The sequence below is a fragment of the Ambystoma mexicanum genome, chromosome 3q (genome assembly GCF_040938575.1).
Source record: "Ambystoma mexicanum isolate Mex_15411 chromosome 3q, UKY_AmexF1_1, whole genome shotgun sequence".
In the NCBI taxonomy this organism is placed as follows: domain Eukaryota; kingdom Metazoa; phylum Chordata; class Amphibia; order Caudata; family Ambystomatidae; genus Ambystoma; species Ambystoma mexicanum.
In genome coordinates, this window is record NC_090926.1 from 340,869,334 (window position 1) to 340,882,247 (window position 12,914).

A 12,914-nucleotide genomic window follows, 5' to 3' on the forward strand; every position below is an offset into this window, starting at 1 on the left:
GTAGACATCCCACAGACACTACAACTAATGTGTCTTTTCTCTACAGCATCAGAACTTTTATGCTGTACACGTAGAGTATGTTCCCCCCCCAAAAATTGCAAAATAACCAAAATTGTTTGAAATAGTTTGCCAAGGTGATCTGTTACAAATGTCACTATACTAACTCTAGACACCACTAGTAGAAAATGTGTTTTTGCTGGACTTTTTAACATTTGTGTTTTTCAATTTGTTCTAAGTTTATGAGGTGCCTTGCGGAAAGCACCCATCACATATATTTCTTTGTGTTACTAAATTTCTCTGATTAAAAAATGTGTTTTTACTTTGCCCACTCTTTGGAAAACAATGTTTGTTCTATGTGATTCCTAGATAGATAAAATAGATAATCTATCACGATATTCTCTCCCTTTGTCCCTGACCCAAGTGTAAGGTGGACTAAAAGAGGGGTAATTGAGCTCTTTTTCGTGTTTTTCTGACCATTTATCTGCTAACCTTCAGAACTTTCTACTAACTATTAAAGGTTCAAGCCAATATATCAAATCAGTTTTGCAATAAGCTCCTAATGTCCCATCTCACACGGAAAGGGTCTGTTTTCTCCTCACTCAGCAACTGGGACACATAAATATATCTCTTTCAAACTTTCCGATGTCAGGACATAGCTGCCAACTGGCTGACTTCATAGGAGTAAGCTACTGCCAGTGCTGAGCTTTTCGACAAATGGCACTTTGGACTCTGATACTTGTAGTTTCCATGTTCCCATTTTGAGTATAGACCTACAATGCTGAGTGCTGTTGGCTTTTTTTTTAAAGAAGAGGGAGAGAGGGAGAGGATGAAGTGAATTGTTGTTGCTTGTGGGTATGTCAAGCCTTACAGGTTTTACTGAGGGTTTTATGAAGGCAGGAATCAAGTCCCACTGTCCAATCAAGAGGGCTGAGAAAGGGGCATTTCACCTCCCAGTCAGAGGACTTGAGCCATTCAAAGACAGGTTAGAGGGCCTTTGTAAGGATTATTGGCTGGTATACAGACTATAGTCTACAATTTGGTTGACTCAGGTTGGTCGATCTAATTCATACCTGTTTTTGTTATAATAGTTGCCCCATAAGCCGTTTTCCTACCCCACATCAATTCCCCTCCGTACCCCTATATGTATATATACTTAGATATATACATATAGGGGTCCCAAGAGGGGGTGATAATGAGAAATTGTTACGACAAGAGGAGACCAGACACATTATAGACTTTGAGAGCAAAACCCCGATGGGTCACAATGTGGATGAAGAGCTGTACACTTTTTTGGGAACTTAAAATGTGCCAGTTAGCCATTAAACTACCTCCCTTTTGGTCGTATATAGTATTGCTTAAACAGTCTGACTCCAACAGGCCATACATTTGTTGGCTGTTTCATTTTGTGTATCTCTCTGCCAAGGCTAAATTGCTGTCCCTATCTTGAACATTGTGTTCATGATCCAGTTTCCTGACGATGTTCCTGTGTTTTTTTGCCTTTCTTCCCCTTAGGTTTTTTGTGGGTAGATTTTTTAATTTTAATTTTATTAATGTTTTTTCTACATGTCGCCCATGAACATAGTTTATAATGAAACATCAAATTGAGGTGCATCTTTTTGTGATACACAGTATCTGCTTATACATGACTGCCAAGTAGATTAGACTCTAGTCATATAAGGTCTTTCGAGCATTTATGAATCAAGAGTAATGTTGTGCTATGTAGGAGTATTGATTTTAAGCAAAGCACTTGCACTTTAATTGATGGTTACAAGACAATGTCTGGTCATCGAAGTATGCTGCTAAAAGATTGCACTATGCACTAGCACTTTACTACTAAAAGCTGCCATGCACCTGCACTTTAATTACAAATTGTCTTTTATATACATGAAACTACATAATGCCACACCATCATCTTGTATAACAAATATTTTAGTTATGTGGTTTTTGTAAAAAAGCTTGAAATACTACATCACACCTATAGGCGTTTTATTAACAGCGTCACTATGATGCTTATTTAATGTCGATTGCTCAAATTTGACGAGGTGCACAAAACCTTGAAAAGATTTTCCGAATTATTTAAAAATTGAGATGGAATGTATATTCATATATGTACTATCTAGTAAAATTTATAATTTATTAGGTTTCGAACAATATTGTCTACATGCAGACATGGTGCTAGAATTGCATTTTGCACTGTATAAGATGGCCGAATGTAAAAATGTCATCTCTGTTAGTCACCTTTTCTCTGTTCATGTGGTATGCCATGGGTTAAAAGAGCTCCCACAACAGGGTGCAGCTACTGTGAACAAGCCACAGGAGTGTGGCGAAACGCGTCAGGTAGCCTCCCCTTGCTACTGGGAAGCCATTTTTCTACTGCATAGTTTTTGGAATTAAAACTTAAAACCTTTTAAAAGTGAATTTTTGGCTGTGCAGTGGTTTACTTTTCGGTGAGCACTTGTTGCTCAACATTGATGGATTTCGTTCAATTAAAGGGAGTGCAGCTTTTAAAGGAACTCGACCTTGCGGTCTGTGTTTAGTTTTCAATTTATATAATATATATATATATATATATTACATCGCCTGCGGTAGCGGCCATGTTGTTAAGTTGCTAAACCCATGGGAAGAGCACTTTTTGGGTAGCTTATAACTTCGCTCCTCCTGGACGAATCCTCACAAAACTTTGCAAAAAAAGTACCTGAATTTTCTTGCAAAGTTTGGTGAGGTTTGGTCAAGGGGGGGCAAAGTTATGGGGGGGTCCCAAAAGGTCTTTTTTTCCCCGAAAATTCACAGACTGTTGCGTGGTCCGCGGACATCGGGACACGCTCACTGATTGGCGGGTGTGAAAACATGAAATGTGTCGGTTTTCCCGAAATGCCCGCCATCTTGGATTTGCTGACTTTTTTGGGGTCCGCGGACAGCGCTGTGAAAACATTTTTAAAAAAGCAGCATTTCACTTGTCAAACTCAACAAACAATTTCTGGGGATGTGGGGGGGATGATGATTGGATTGGATATGGCCATAAGAAGCCAATAGATTGGTTGTTCACCCCCCCTGAAAGTCCACGAACACTTCAGATGTCCTGGGGCAGTCCTGTGGTGTTCGCGGACACTGCAGATGTCCTAGGACATCTGCACCTATTTCTGCATTACAGGGTTGGGGAAAAGCAGTTTTTGGATGGCTTATAACTTTTGCGCCACTCAGTGAAACTGCATTTCACATTGCAATTCTATTCTAGGACTTATCCTGAATGATTTTGCAAAGTTTTGTGGGATTCTGTCAAGAGGGGGGAAAAATTAGAGGGGGGATTCCAAAATATTGTAAAGGCATATAAATGTGATGTCATTTGACGAATCTGCACAACATTTGGCAAAATGATTTTGGATCCAGATATAAATGGTTTTCTAAAGTTTGGTGCGATTTTCTCAAGAGGGGGGCAAAATTATAGGGGGGTCTCAACATTTTTAGATGGCTTATAACTTTGTTGCTATTTGACGAATGTGGACAAAGGTTTTGAGAAAGATTATAGACGCAACCTTCAATGTTTGTGTAAAGACTGAATGGATTTTGTCAAGTGGGGGCTAAGTTATATGACCATTGTATGTACATAAATTGTGACACTTTTTAAAAAATAAAACATGGGTGGATTTCGAGCAAACTCGTGAGGAGCATTGGCAAGGACATTAAAGCATGGTTTTGCAAATGTGCCTGTGTTTTATTTTTTGACAATTGTAATAATGTAGGTACAAAAAATAGTCATATACCTTTGGTGACTGAGGTATAGCCTGTGGCCGTGGGCAGTAGCCAGATTGCCTGGGTCGTGGCATAAGGTCATGACGCGGACAATCTGGCTACTGGCCATGACCGCTAGGGACGAAAAATTGTGTTAAAGTGGCTATGTCTACCTGGGACTGGCTATGTGGTAAAGTTATTCGAAGGTAGGATAGGCTTGAAAGGTAAAAAAAGTGCTTGTAGTAATATGTTTATAGGGTTTTGCAGGGTGCCATGGCAAGGGAAGAGGGGCTGTGTACGGAGCCCCGCCTTCTCTTTCCATGTTGACTGTCTTGGAAAAGGATTTTCCTTCCTACAGCGGGACGCCAGAGGCGTCCCGCTGTAGGAAGAAAAATCTATCTTTTAGCACCCTGGGTTCCCGCTTTGGGAACCAGGAGTGCTAATCACCTTTAACCCCCATTTCAGGGGCTGCAATGGACGATAATGGTCCATAGCCCTCCTTATTTAATTATTTATTTATAACCCACCACTACCTGCAGACATCAGGCTGTGTGGTTGCCGTATTTCTTAAAGAAGATGAGGTGGAGGAAGACAGTTTACTACTTGCTGAGAAGGGAACAACCTTTCTGATAGCATTGCGGTCATTGGATTTGGTGTGGCAGCGTATGGAGGTGGTCCCGTAGGAGTACTGTCCAGGTAGTCTGCGACTGAGTACAAATTTGCACTAAGTGCATTTCACTTTGGTAGCTTTAGCCTTTGGTACACTCCCAACAGTAGCAAAGAACTGGCACAGCCCTGATTCGATCTTGGTGCTAGAAGTAAGCACTTCCTCTACCTCATCTTCTCGGTCCTTTTCATTGTCTTTGAAAGTACTGCTTAACAACTTTTTTTACTGAATTTCATGGGTTTGTATTAGTGCAACTTAACCATAACGTCCCTTTAAAAAAGTTTTTTCAAAGAATTTCATAGGTTTTTATTAGTCCAACTTAACCATAACGTTCCTTTAACAAAGTTATTTCAGGGAATTTCATAGGTTTTTATTAGTGCAACTTAACCATAACATCCCCTTAACAAAGTTTTTTCATTGAATTTCATAGGTTTTCAATAGTTCGACTTAACGATAACGTCCCTTTAACAAAGTTTTTTCATTGAATTTCATAGGTTTTTATTAGTGCAACTTAACCATAACGTCCCATTAACAAAGTTTTTTCATTGACTTTCATTATTAGTGCAACGTAACCATAATGTCCCATTAACAAAGTTTTTTCATTGAATATATAAATACATATATATCCATACATGTCTGTGCATATAGTCTGTCAAACAACAGTTTACACTTTGTAAGTCCGAGCTTGCTTCCTGCTTCATTTGTGAGCTTTGTTTGACTGTCGAGAAAGGAGGGAACAAGACAGGCTCAATCATTTATGGTTTTGGGATAGATGTGAAGTGCTTTTAGCAAGTTTAAGAAAGGTTTGGAAGATAGTTTTAGTTGTTTGAAGTGTTTGTGGAGATTGGCAATACTTGTTTGAATCCCATTTCTTTTGTCCTTTTTCTACCTGGACACAAAAGTCCACCTTTTTGAAAGTGTAAGAAAAATAAAGGAATTCATCTCATGGTGTTACTCATGGGCTTAACCATGGCTTTGACTGCACCATGTACAACAGTTGTCGGAACATCATGCTGTGAGTACATGACTGAATGGTTATGAGGTTCAAAAAGGTCACTGTATGAACGTCTGCCAAAGCACTGAAAAGGGTCAGCTCAGTTGTCAACCCTGCCGGTACAGGAAACAAAGTAAAGTGACCTGGCGACTGGAGGACTTCTCAATGAAAGCCTTCCCAAAGCCCCACTAAGGAACTTGACTCCTTACAGTGGTGGAATGTAACTTCAATCTATCAACAGCAATGGTCAAAAAGGTCCTGTATTGGCAGAAGCTTAGTGTGGACTGAATGAAACCAGGCTTAACACACATTTTACAGTTCATTGAAAGCTTTAATTGCCCCTATTGAGCAAGCTGAACTATCTTGTTTATCCCAATTGAACAGCTTTGGGACAGGAAGCAACTCAGACAGCTTAAGGACTGTTTTATATGGTTGAATAGATAAGTGCACAAAAACTACTAAATCACCTGTAAAATTCAAAAATGAAAAAAGAACAAGTGAAGACACATAACAAATCAGCTGAAGCAGTAGGGTCAATTTAACTAGAAAATTCACCGATAATTTCAATACTGAAAAGATAACAAGATGATAAACATAAGACACTCCCAGAGAAAATTCATCTATAAAATTCAACAATGTAAATAGAATAAGAGGAGAAAAATAAAAAGTACTAACCACAGCCAAGAAATCTCACCTAAAATATTCAAAACTGAAAAAGAACAGGTGGAGAAACATTAAAAACTAGGAGATGCTGCACTGAACATTCACTTGCTAACTTCCTCTAATATTTTGAAAATTGAAATAATGCGAGGAGAAACATCATTATCAGAAGAGAAAATTTACCAAATTAAAAAAAGAAAGGGGGGAAACACAAAATTACCAACTGAGTTCCAGGCCAAAAAAACCAAAGAAGCAGTGGAAATTCTCGTAAACAACTTTTCTGAAAGGTTAAAAACTGAAAAACGAGGAGGAGAAAGATAAAAAGCAGAAGAAGCAGCAGCAGGCACAAATAACTTACATATTGCACCAACAAACCTCAACAGTGAAATAGAACAAGAGGAGGAACATCACAAATCAAAAGAGGAAATTCCCCCTCAAAATACTTGAAAACAGAAAAAAAGCATGAGAGAAACCTAAAAAGAAGCAGATGCAGCAGAGAATATTCACTAATAAAATGTACAACTAAAAAACAAGACAAAAAACATAGAAAAGTAGCAGAAGTAGAAGAGATCGTTAACATTTAAAATAAAAAATTAAGAGGAGACTCAAAAAACTTGCAGAAGCAGCAAGGAAAATTTAACAACACAATTAACCTTCACATTTCAAAACTGAAAAAGCACAAGAGGAGAAACATAAAAAGGAATACAAAATATGTACCTACAAAATTTAACTATAAAATGTTAAACTAAAAATAAGAGTGGAATCATAAAAAAGCAGCATAGACAATTCACCTACACAATTCGAAACTATGAAAAGGACAGGAGGTGGAATATGAAAAAGCAGCAAAAGAGAAATTTGCCAACAATGTTCAAAACATAAAAAGAACAAGAAGAGAAATATGAAGAAACAGCAGAAGAAGGGACCATGTACCAACGAAATTCAATGCTGAAAAAAAGAGGAATATAAAAATGCAGCAGAAGCAGTAGAAACAAATGCACCTACAAAATACAAAATACAGATGTGGATAAATGATGTGAATTCTGTAAATAGGCTGACTGCCAACAGTGAAGCTGACAAAACAGTGAAATGTGGATCCAGGACACTGACCAAGGAGCTCCGGTGAGGAACAGAGAGGTCCAGAAGCACTAAACATTGATAAATGCAGCTCCCTCATACGTAAGTACTGGGACAAGGAAGAGGGACATGGAGGTAATTCTGGGCTGAGGAGCAGATTTTGAGGGTTGAGGTAGGAGGTGGGAGGGAGAGGGGATGTGTGGGGGTTGGGTGGGGCAGGGATTGTGCGATAAATCCTAATTATCATCCATGTCCATGCAGGTATGACATGTGGTATTAGTGGGTGTTCAGTCATAATATCGAGAGAAAAAATGTCTAAAGACAATAATTTCGAAAAAATAATGTCAAAAAAAAAATATCGAATTCTTTATTTTTTTATTTATATTTTTTTGGGGGGGTTTCGCAAGTAAAAAAAGGTAAAAACAAAAAAAGGGGGGGTTGGAGGGAAACCCCCCCTTTTCGAATAAAAAACGAATAAAAAACGTAGTGAAAAAGAAATTCAATTTTTTTTCGCCATTATTTTTTCGAAATTATGACTTTCGACATTTTTGTATTCGATATTATCACTATAAACCGTATTAGTGGATGTAGAGGCATTTTGGTGCAGACAGTCTAGTGATGTCTTAGTCTGACTTGACTTTTATTTAACTGGGCCTATCTGATAAAGCAGTCCTGCTAAGTGGGATTACCTGGCTAGACTGGCATTTGGGTGCTGCCAGTCTAGCCGTTTCTTACTGTGGCATTGTATATTTTTCTGGGCATCTGTGATAAAATAATCATGATAAGTGTTATTGCTTCGACTGGCATTTTGGTGCAACCAGTCTAGGTATATCTAAATGTGGCCTGGCATGTTTTACTGTAATATGTTATTACGTGTTTAGACAAGTCTACATTGTGCAGCCAGTTGGCAATTTTTTAATAGCAAAGCATTACATTATTAAAAAATTAATGTTCCTGTGCACTGTTGGTGACTTGCATAATTTAGATTTTTAGATTGGTGTTACTCTACAAAACAATTGCAGAAAGGTTGCTGTATAATGCATTAAAACACATATTTATATCTTTCTCCTAGTGCAGTGTGCGGTACAAGCGCGGTAACCAAGGTCGGCCCAGTGTGTGGCATGACACGTGATTTTTTGCCTAGCTGGGGTGGACCCTCAGCATGGCTTGCAGGGGGGCCCAGAAATTGTGTGCTATGCCACTGTTGACAGCTTTTACATGGAAACAAGATCGAACCCGGTATCACCAAACCTCATGAAAAACTGTACATTCGAGGGACAAATTTAACACGAACCATCCCGCTGATGCTCGTAAAGGAGCGAGGGAAAGAAAAGGGAAAACAGCCCGAGATGATACAGGGTTAATAGAGAGCAAAAGAGGGGTAAGACTGAACAAAATGGCAGGGGTAATACAGAGGTTGGATTGATTGTGATAGAATGGGAGAGAGGGAGAGAGAGAGAGAGAGAGAGAGAGAGAGAGAGAGAGGGAGAGAGAGAGAGAGAGCGAGAGAGAGAGAGAGAGAGAGAGATTTTAGATGAACGAGATAACACATGGGAAGGGGGTAGTAAAAAGCGGATGCGGAGTGATGAAAATAGATGAGAAATGACAGGTGTTCGGAGACTCTTGTTTTTCGCTCCATGTGCCAGCACTTAGTGAGGCAGTATTCCATCTACTGCTCAAATTGCTCAGACAATTTCTAAAATGTCAGAATGGGCCACAAGCCGTCTCGATTTCACTCAGTTTCATCAGCTGAAATGACTCAAATGTCAACATTCTTCCAAATATTCAATGGCGTGTAACCCCCTACTCCCTTCAGTCGTGACAGACTCTGTGCAAAATGCCAATGTTTCCTGCTGTTCCTGAGAGCAGAGGCCGTGTCTGGTCCTTACGGCCTTTGACCCACAACCAACAAAATGTCAACCTGTCCCTTAAATCCACTGCCCCCCGCCCCCTACCGCACAGCCCCCATCAACCTGCAGCCAGCAGGCACTGAACATTTCAGTCCTGCGGAGTTTGTCTGCTCCCCCTCCCCCTGATCTACACATAACAGGGCTAGAGCTCCCCCCACAGCCTGTTCCAGCACACAGCTAATGGGGCATTTATGGCATGCCCCTTCATTATCTGCCCACCCCAATGAATTAGCAGCTCAAAGAGCATTACAATCCCCCCTTAAAGTTCTTCTCCAGCACAACCTACAACATTTAATCCGGCCACCACAGCCTTGCCTGCCATGAGTCCATGTAAGCTACCACCAAAAAGTGTTACCCTTCTCCCTATGCCCTGTGCTGCCCATGTAACAGGCAACTGTGGTTGCCCTAGCCCTTATAGCCTCTAACCCCTTCTAAACTTACATCCATCAGGGCTACTGATGGTGTACTGTCTCTGCTCCCATTCAACAGGACCAACGCTAACTAGATCCTCTGGCTTCACCCTACTTACAGACAGTGCTACTATATCTGCTACAACTACTGCCCTAGCACACCTACTCTACGTCGAGGAGGGGCTGTGTTGCCCACTACAACCTTGTTCCCAGACATCCAACAACTGCACCGTTCAGTCTCTTCACAAACTAGCTCACAGAGCACAGCACCACTGCCTGTCCCCGACAGCTTCTCAACCACCAGTCCCCCACCGACAACAGGGTTCCCATCTGACACCCTACAACCAGAACTATATCCTGAAACGAGATTGGGCCGTATAATTGGAACCGTCTATGCTAAGCTCTGTCTAATTTTTGTGATGCCCTTATTATTGATGCAAGGTCACAGGATGTTTTTGGAGGTGAAGCCCACACCTTCTTCTTTGGTTCGATAGGGGGGATTTTCCTGGATACCTCGCAATTCTTTTTTGTTGAAAAAGTAGATTTTCCACGCTGTTTGCGTTTGGTGATAAGTGCAGGTTTTATTCATCAATTACGGTGTGGGTTCACGGACTGAGGACGCAACAGCTCCATGTTAGATTGAATTCAGGGCCGATGAGCTGTGATACACAGGACTTACCTAGATCCGATACAGGACCCCACATGGGGCAAGAGCTAACTACCAATAGCCTTGATAAAGACCCACGAGGTCAAAACTCATGCCGGTTGACCACAATTGGGACCATGAGCCCCCACCGTAATTGATGAATAAAACCTGTACTTACCACTAAACGCAAACAGCGTGGAAAATCTACTTTTCAACAACAAAAAATTGCGAGGTAGCCAGGAAAATCCCCCCTACAGAACTATATCCTACCTTCGGCAGACCAGTGCTAATTTGCAATTTACAGTCCCCCACCCCTATCAAACACACAGTCAACAGGCCCAGCCTTCCCCTTCAGTAACTGCCCCGCCCAACATAGAGCTAACAGGGCTCCATCTGTCCCCGAAAATCCCTGCCCCATCTAACCTACCACCAGAGGGACCTGACCTGTATCTACAGCCTGCACCCAATCCAGTCTATACTACACAACCTACTGTGAGCAGGACTCAACCACTCTCCCCTCTTAAGCATCTGCCAACAATCCACACCACAGCCTTTGCTACCCAACAACAAAAACCCAATTTGGCTGCCATGCACCCTTATGCCTCTGGGCATTTATACTGTGCTTCATGCCACACTCCAGCCTCTTAACGTGGGACATCGTGAACCCGTTTTGCTTGGTGTTGTCATGTTGCCAAGACGAGTCATTGCCCCTAAGCTATAATCCCAATCCATGGGAGATGAATAGAGCCTGATTTGCACACAAAAATTCAATTGGACTTTCCCATGTTACAACATTTTTGTAAATCAGGCCCATAGAGTCTAGAATTAGAGTCCGTCTCTGCTCCAGCCTGCCCCTAAAACATCTACCCTTTCCAATCTACCTCTGACAGTGCCAGGCTTTCCTGTAATCCTCCCTAACCCACCTAATCTGCTTCCAGGAGGGCACAACGTCCCCATCAGGTTCACATACCACCTGCGGTCAGGGGTGTTACTAGGTCTGGAAAAGATCCAGGGCTATGCTAACGTCGGACCTTTTGGGACTCGGGGATAGCAGCCTTTTGGTTGTAGCCCCAGAGCTTCTATCCGGGGCTACAACCAAAAGACCTGGGTCTATAGCCCCCTCAGACCCCCCCCCAGCAACGCATCTGTCTGCAGTTAACTCATAATTGACCTTCGGTACCCACGTCTAGTCCTAGGCTATTGAACCGTGCACGCCTCTTCATGCTTTGATGTTGGCAAGCACTGACTGTCCATATATGGCCCTGCCTTTTTGTTGCTAGGCTGGTCTGAGAGGTATCCCATACAGAGAGCATCGGACTGCCCCCGCCGCATTGGCACCGTGGCACTGCTGCGCAGCCCGCTGTGCTTATAGTAACTTTTGGAGATTGTGGCATCCCACGATGCAGCGTCCTCACAGAGGGTAGCAGCGTCAGAAGGCACAGACCATAACTGGACTGCTCGTTAGGTGGCACCCGCAGCCCCATTCTTCTCTGCATGTACGATGGCTTTTTATATGCAAAGTGCTTTCTCATTTGGTGGGTGCCATTTGAACGTATTAAACTAATACAAAGAGGAGGAAAAGGCCCTGTGGAGGGCTGGCGACTCTCTTTAAAGGAGCCCCCAATTGCAATATAACAGAAGTGGCCATGCATTCAGAGGTTCCAATGCAACTTTTTGAATAAAAATTTTGAATGGGAAAACCATTATGTGTTTCAAATATATATATATATATAATAGCCCCATCCCCCACAAACGTGGTTGACACCATTACCTCGATTAAAGTGGAAATGAAAAATCTTTGTAATACGTTTCCTGACAATAAAATAATGTTAATATGTGGTGGGGATTTAAACATTAAATTGGGAATTGCCCAGCAGAAGATCTATGCGACCCAGTGGTGGGTACGGTGATAGGCATTGCATTGCCTCACATGCGGGACCCTAACATTTGTGCAGAAGGTATGAAATGTTGACATTGGCTCATAAACATGGGGATGAGATCAACCAATGGTAGATGAGGTGATCACATGCCGGGACGAGCAACATATAGGAGCACCAGAGGTAGTTTCACCATTAATTACTTTCTGGTGACAGTTCATTTATGGAAAAAGATAAACAGTTTCATATCCATGTTAAATTAAACGCAGATCCTACAATTGGTAATATCATTCGGATCTATTCGTTTACAGCGACCTCCATCATTGCGACCCCAAAATTGCAGACTTTTATTTATTTCGCCCCACTTTACACCACAAATAAATGTGTGTGGAGACCCCCGTAACTCCCCCTACTATGCCATTACCCCCACACATTTAGATGTAGTGTAAGGGGGTCGAAATAAAAAAAAGATGAAATATTTGATGGGTGCGCAGTAATGGTGTAATTCCCCTCATTCAACACCAGTTAGAGATGACCTGTAAGGGCTCCTCCACCAAAAGGTTAAGGTGGGAAGTGGCTAATAAATCATTGATAGGAGAGCAAATATTGAAGCAAAATCTGCCGAGATGTGTCACCCTGTTAAATGAAGAGGCGAATTCAGTGTGGTCAGTATTAACCTTTATGGAACCTACTAGGGATATCAAGGTATGCTGAGCCTATCCTGCGAGTGAGCTCCTTTGCCTATCTGGGAATCTGTTTTTCTGAAATAGTTTCACCAGAAGCCCACTTTAAAAAACAACTGCTATCAAAGAGTCAGTCCGTAGGGGGTATCTTTTTGCTTTATGAGGCAATATAAGCAGCAACCACTGAATATGATCAAGAAAATCTATCTCGCAGGAACTCGAGGGGTAGTCAAATATGGAGCAGCTTTATGGGGCTATAAGGAA